At 40.5% G+C, this 7,500-nt stretch overlaps 1 protein-coding gene across 2 annotated transcripts in view; it reads left to right on the top strand.

The window, feature by feature from the left end:
* LOC139375050 (neuronal PAS domain-containing protein 3) overlaps window positions 1-7,500 on the top strand; it is a 366,286-nt gene that overhangs the window by 308,788 nt on the left and 49,998 nt on the right. The gene's annotated exons all lie outside the window — the stretch shown is intronic.

The raw sequence follows: 7,500 nt of genomic DNA, 5'->3' as shown, positions 1-7,500 counted from the left end.
CACACACGCGCAAACTGAAGATGGGTGCTGCTTTTGGTCTCTATCCAACATGACGCCAGGTTTATTTTCAACTGTAACACTTAAGAGCACAGGTCTCTTATTCTTCTGTTATTGGAGAGTTTTGAGGGTTTATTATCAAGGCTGGTGCGCCCTCCCTCTTTTTTGGACAGCTGTTCCTAGAATAAGTCAGAAATTACAGTGCCTTCAGAAAGTATTCACACCCCTTTACTTTTTACACATTTTGTTGTGTTAGAAAGTAGGATTAAAACAGATTTACTTGTCTTTTTTCTGTCACCGATCAAAATACTCTAATGTCAAAATGGAAGAAAAATGTGAACATTTGTAACAACAACAAAAAAACACACTAATATATCTTGATTAGATAAGTATTCAACCCCCTGAGTCTATACATGTTAGAATCACCTTTGGCAGTGATTACAGCTGTGTGTCTTTCTGAGCCCATGTTGGATTGTGCAACATTTGCCATTATTCTTTTCAAATTTATTTAAGCTCTGTCAAGTTGGTTGTTGATCGCTTCTAGACAACCATTTTCAGGTCTTGCCATAGATGTTCAATTAGATTTAAGTCAAAACTGTAACTCGGCCACTCAGGAACATTCACTGTCGTCTTGTTAAGAAACTCATGTAGATTTGGCCTTGTGTTTTAGGTCATTGTCCTGCTGAAAGGTGAATTCATCTCCCAGTGTCTGGTGGAAAGCAGACTGAACCAGGTTTTCCTCTAGGATTTAGCCTGTGTATAGTTACTTTCCATTTATTTTTTATCCTGAAAAACTCCACAGTCCTTAACGATTACTAGCAAACCCATAACATGATGCAGCCACCACTATGCTTGAAAATATGGAGAGTGGTACACCATAATGTGTTGTATTGGATTTGCCCCGAACAAACATAACGTTAATTGTTTTGGCACATTTTTTGCGCTCTTACTTTAGTGCCTTGGATGCATGTTTTGGAATATTTGTTATCTGTATAGCATTCCGTCTTTTCACTCTGTCAATTAATTTAGTATTGTGGATAACTACAATGTTGTTGATCCATCCTAAGTTTTTTCCATAAACAGCCATTAAACTCGGTAACTGTTTTATAGTCACTATTGGCCTAGTTTCTTTCCTCTCTGGTAACTGAGTTAGGAAGCACGGCTGTATTTTTGTAGAGACTGGGTTTATTGATACACCATAAAAAGTGTAATTAATAACTTTGCCTTGCTCAAAGTAATATTCATTGTCTGCTTTTATTTATTAATTTGTATCTACTAATAGGTGCCCTTCTTTGCGAGTTATTGGACAGCCTCCCTGGTCTTTGTAGTTGAATCTGTGGTTGAAATTCACTGCTCGACTGAGGGACCTTACAGATAATTTAATGTGTGGGGTACAGAGATGAGCTAGTCATTCAAAAATCATGTTAAACACTATTATTGCACACAGAGTGAGTCCATGCAACTTATTGTGACTTAACCAAATTAACCACATGTTTACTTCTGATCTTATTTAGGCTTGCCATAACAAAGGGGTGGAATAGTTATTGACTCAAGACAGCATGCCAATTGCACACTCCCTCAAAACTTGAGACATCTGTGGCATTGTGTTGTTTGACAAAACTGCACATTTTAGAGTGGCCCTTTATTGTCCTCAGCACAAGGTGCACCTGTGTACTGGTCATGCTTCTTGATATGACACACCTGTCAGGTGAATGGATTTTTTTGGCAAAGGAGAAATGCTCACTAACAGGGATGTAAACAAATGTGAGAGAAATACGTTTTTTTATGCATATGGAACATTTCTGGGATATTTTTTTTCAGCTCATGAAACATGGGACCAACACTTTACATGTTGCATTTATATTTTTGTTTAGTTTAGTTAGCTCCGGCACTAGCTATTCAAATCTTTTTTTCTACTTTCCTTCTTCTTTTTAAACTGCTGAGCTTTATGCCAAGTGTTATCAATGAGGGCAATGTAATATGAATCATTAATACAAGAGTAATTATACTCTATCAAACGTGTAATATTCCATTTAGCTAATGTTAAATGCGGTAATTAATTCTGAACCCTAGAGCCAACATCAATTTATTGGATTAGTACTTCACAAAGTCACACCGATATTTTAGACATGTGTGGAGGGAATTTTTAGTCATCTGTAATGTTTCTTTCCTCGTGGGATTGTCCTCTACAGCGCGTTCATATTTCATAATTTAATATGCATGTTTGAAGACTTGTTATTTATTTATTCATGATTTTACATACAGTTTACAGTTTTATTTGTAATTTTACATATGATAATTCCTCATCTGAGTGTTGACTTAAATGGCTTTTAGTTTTTTCTAAATAAAGTGTCTGTAATGGAAAAAGGTTCCTTGTGCAGTCACAAGTTATCTCTCTGCCCCTCCTCGAGTCTTTGTGACAACACACAGTCTACCTGTCTCTGGGGGTTTCTAAAACATATACACACAGACATTTCATCATTTCAAGTCTGGCTCTTGATCATGCATGTGTTTCCCTGCTAAGGCCAGATCTGCTCTGATGGCGTCTGATGGCAGGCGTGATTATTACAAACAGGTTAAGCAGAGCAGAGCGGAGGTGAGGCACACACACACAAACACACAGACACTGCACTTGGTTGATGCCAGGGAGTAATTGTGTCATAATGAAGGGGTTGTCTCCTGGCAGAGGGGTCCCAGTGCTTTTGAACGGGGAGCGATGACAAACCCCTCAGGGTACAAAGGCAAGGGGTGGTTGGGGAGATGGGGGTGGAGGGGTGAGAGAGAGCGAGAGAGAGAGAGAGAGAGAGGGAGAGAGAGAGAGAGAGAGAGGAGAGAGAGAGAGAGAGAGAGAGGGGGGGGGGGAGAGAGAGAGAGAGAACGAGAGAGAGAGAGAGAGAGAGAGAGAGAGAGAGAGGGGGGGGGGAGAGAGAGAGAGAACGAGAGAGAGAGAGAGAGAGAGAGAGGGGAGAGAGAGAGAGAGAGAGAGAGAGAGAGAGAGAGAGAGAGAGAGAGAGAGAGAGAGAGGAGGCAGGCTGTCCATCATGTGATGATATTTGACAGTGGTGATTATTGCTTTGATGGAGCAGAACACTTAATAAAGGAAGATGACATTTCTGAAGCCCTACCTAATTAAGGGGCTTCCTTTTAAAACAAAGAAGTATGCCATTACGTCCTTTTTATATTTGGTGGCGGTTGAATCAGATATTTTCATCATTAATATGAAACTCCACTAGGAAACTCATTAAGTGGTGTCCTTTTTACTTTTGAAAAGCATACAGTCCTCTTTTTCCTTTTTTATGTTTGGTTGAATCAGGTGTTTTATATGAATATCTTCTTTCCTTCCTTCCCGGTCTGTCAGGTGTAATAGGCGTAGAGGGAGGTTCATGGGGGGGGAGATATTACTGCGTGACCTTCTACAGAATAAGCATGTTGCTAAGGGCGCCTGGCCCAGCCGTGCACCGGCCCTGACGATAGCTACCACACCAGCCTCATTTACAATGCAAACGCAGCCGCTGTAATCCAAGTGTCCTTTCTGCAATCACAGAGTATAATCTGCTGCCTCTCTTGTAATAGACAACACTGGCCACTTTACTGCCCACGATGCCACACAATGAATATTTGAGCCTATATTATTTCTCCCCCGGCTATGCATTGTTCTCATCTGGGCATCAGCAAAGATTAAGGCAGATGAGTGCATTGTTGAGCCACTTGTGTGGAAAAGGAGGCTCATTCTAATGCAGTTAAAATAGTCATTGGTCGTGTTCATGAATTATAATGGGCAACAAAAGGTTTGTCTGCCGCCAAAGCCTGTGAAAGAGAGATAGCTTTTGGTCTGATTCATCTCCATTCTGAAATAGATTTTAAAGCACTTTGTGTAATGCATTCACCAGCCAGTCAGCACTGGGCTGGCACATTCACGCCGACCGCACGGGCTACTGTCATCTCTTATTATTGTATCTTAATCCAATTATAAATGGGATCTCTCATCCTTAGTCCAGTAATCCATGCTAGAGTGTTGCTCTTTAGGTTAAACACTGATGTAAAATGGTCTCTCTTTTCTAAGGGGGATGTGATTATGTCACTCCTTTGTCTGAGGAGAGATCCAGCCATTCGTAATCTGTAGGAGTTCCTAACCCCAGCCCAGCCACACGGCCTGGCCCCCTCAGCCCTCTAGCCCCCTCCATCTCTATCCCCAGCCACCTCAGCATCCACCTCTCCAGCCCTCTGAGAGAATCTCATTCCCCCTTGTTCTAGTAGATAGATAGAAGCCAAAGGCTGTGTCCCAAATGGCACACTTTTCCCTGTATAGTGCACTACTTTTAACCAGAGCCCTATGGACCCTGGTCAAAACGTGGTGCACTGTAAAGGGAATAGGGTGCCGTTTGGGATGTAGAGGGAGACTCTGAGAAGACTTATTTGTAATGTATCGTCTTCTTCTTTCTGTTGCTTCCTTTTACTTTATCTAAAGATATATGCATTGTGTCATGATATCTCTAACAGAACTCTGTCTGTCTTTATCTAAAGATATGTGCATTGTGTCATGATATCTCTAACAGAACTCTGTCTGTCTTTATCTAAAGATATGTGCATTGTGTCATGATATCTCTAACAGAACTCTGTCTGTCTTTATCTAAATATATATATGCATTGTATCATGATATCTCTAACAGAACTCTGTCTGTCTTTATCTAAATATATATATGCATTGTGTCATGATATCTCTAACAGAACTCTGTCTGTCTTTATCTAAAGATATATGCATTTTGTCATATGTGTGTAACAGTGATAACACCAAGTAAAACTGAAATGATATCTTAAAACACAAATGATAAATATCCATTAACAAACTTCTTATAGCTTATTAGACACATTTCCAATTCCTGAACACATACTACTTAAATAAAAAACAGCCATTTCTTAACAGAATCTTGTCTATCTTTATCTAAAGATATACAGTGCATTCAGAAAGTATTCAGACCCCTTGACTTTTTCCACATTTTGTTACGTTCCTCATCAAACTACACACAATACCCCATAATGGCAAAGCGAAAACAGGTTTTTGCAAATTTATAAAAGAAAATACAAAACAGAAATACCTTATTTACATAAGTATTCATAATTGACTCAAAATTGAGCTCAGGTGCATCCTGTTTCCATTGATCATCCTTGAGATGTTTCTTCAACTTGATTGGAGTCCACCTGTGATAAATTCAATTGATTGGACATGATTTGGAAAGACACACACCTGTCTATATAAGGTCCCACAGTTGACAGTGCATGTCAGAGCAAGCCATGAGGTCGAAGGAATTGTCTGTAGAGCTCCGAGACAGGATTGTGTCAAGGCACAGATCTGGGGAAGGGTACCAAAACATTTCTGCAGCATTGAAGGTCAACATGTCTGCCTCCATCATTCTTAAATGGAAGAAGTTTGGAACCACCAACACTCTTCGTAGAGCTGGCTGCCCGGCCAAACTAAGCAATGGGGGAGAAGGGCCTTGGTCACGGAGGTGACCAAGAACCCGATGGTCACCCTGACAGAGCTCCTTCCATCTCTGCAGCACTCCACCAATCAGCCCTTTATGGTAGAGTTGCCAGACGGAAGCCACTCCTCAGTAAAAGGCACATGACAGCCCGCTTGGAGTTTGCCAAGACGAACCCAAAGGACTCTGACTATGAGAAACAATATTCTCTGGTCTGATGGAACCAAGATTGAACTCTTTGGCCTGAATGCCAAGCGTCACATCTAGAGGAAACCAGGCACCATCCCTACGGTGAAGCATGGTGGTGGCAGCATGGGGGAGTATAACTCAGTATTAGGAAGTTGTTCCTAATGTTTGTTATACTCAGTGTAAAATTTAAAAATGAAGCATGGTGGTGGCAGCATCATACTGTGGGGATGTTTTTCCCAGCAGGGTCTAGGAGACTAGTCAGGATTGAGTGACAGATGAACGGAGCAAAGTACAGAGAGATCCTTGATGAAAACCTGCTCCAGAGGAGCAGAATGTCCTTGAGTGGCCCAGCAAGAGCCCAGACTTGAACCCGATCGAACATCTCTGGAGAGACGTGAAAATAGCTGTGCAGCGACGCTCCCCAACTAACCTGACAGAGCTTGAGAGGATCTACAGACAAGAATAGGAGAAACTCCCCAAAAACAGGCGTGCCAAGCTTGTAGCGTCATACCCAAGAAGACTCAAGGCTGTAATCGCTGCCAAAGGTGCTTCAACAATGTACTGAGTAAAGGGTCTGAATACTTATATAAATGTAATATTTTAGTGTTTTTAAAACCTGTTTTTTGCTTTGTCATTATGGGGTATTGTGTGTAGATTGATGAGGGAAAAAACAATTTAATCAATTTAGAACAAGGCTGTAACGTAACAAAAGTGAAAAAAAATCAAGTGGTCTGAATACTTCCCGAAGGCACCGGATACATTGTGTCAGGATATCTTTAACAGAACTATGTCTGTTTGCTGTGTACTGTCCTGCCTGGAAGTTCTTAGATACGCATGTGAACCGAAACGTGTTGGAGAGACTCAGGGGTTTGTTGTTTTCATGACAGAAATGATTCAGAAGCTATTAAGCTATTACTATTAAATAGTCATGGCTTAGTGATACCATTTGATTAAACAATGGTATAGGTGGTTTTACCTTTGTGATGAAAAATGAGAAGACGTGATGACCAAAGTGTGCATGGGCATTGTTTTCCTGGCATTACCGTCCAGTTGACCTCTACGAAATTATTAACGTCATGCTTTTCATTTCAAAGTTGGGACACTATCAAGTTTGACAACAGAGACCTCATTTGGTTTCATTCGTTTAGCGTGTCCTCTTGGACAAGGACATCACTAAAACAAAGAAATAATAATGATAACATTGTTGGGTAATAGGTTTGTTTATCTTTGTCTTTCGTATCTACCTTCATGCATTTGCTAAACTTGCCTCCCGCTTGATGTAAAAGCAGCCTATTCGACAGACAGAGGATGTTCATCCCATAAGAATGAGTAGATATAAGAATGAGTAGAATTTGAATGCCCATGGTTAGAGGTTCTATATCTGTTCCACTCATTCTAATTCTATGGTTCATCATGCCATTTGATTCTAGTGAAACTATAGGCTATGTTCAACCACTTTCATCAGCCTGCTATATTTTATGGTTTTAATATGTTTAATTGATTTTAAGTCGTGTTCTTGGCTAGACAGTAAGACACGTCAAATACCTTGTAAATTGTAAACACATACAGCTACAACAGGAAGTTCACTTCACGGTATTGGTGTATCATTTCACTTCTTAATCATTGTTTCTGCTTGGGATGATAATTTATGAAGGACTAAATTGCTTAAAGGGATTTGACATTAAAGGGATTATTCCCATGTAATCCTCTGGTCCCAGTAGGCCCAACCTGATCAGTGAGCGCTGCATGGCCAAACACCACCAGCGCACTTTAGGAAATACCAACACACACACACACACACACACACACACAAACACACTGAAGGAAATACCAA

Source organism: Oncorhynchus clarkii, chromosome 19 (genome assembly GCF_045791955.1).
Source record: "Oncorhynchus clarkii lewisi isolate Uvic-CL-2024 chromosome 19, UVic_Ocla_1.0, whole genome shotgun sequence".
Classification (NCBI taxonomy): Eukaryota; Metazoa; Chordata; class Actinopteri; order Salmoniformes; family Salmonidae; genus Oncorhynchus; species Oncorhynchus clarkii.
The sequence above is the reverse complement of the archived record's forward strand: the minus strand, read 5'-3'. Positions and strand labels throughout refer to the sequence as shown.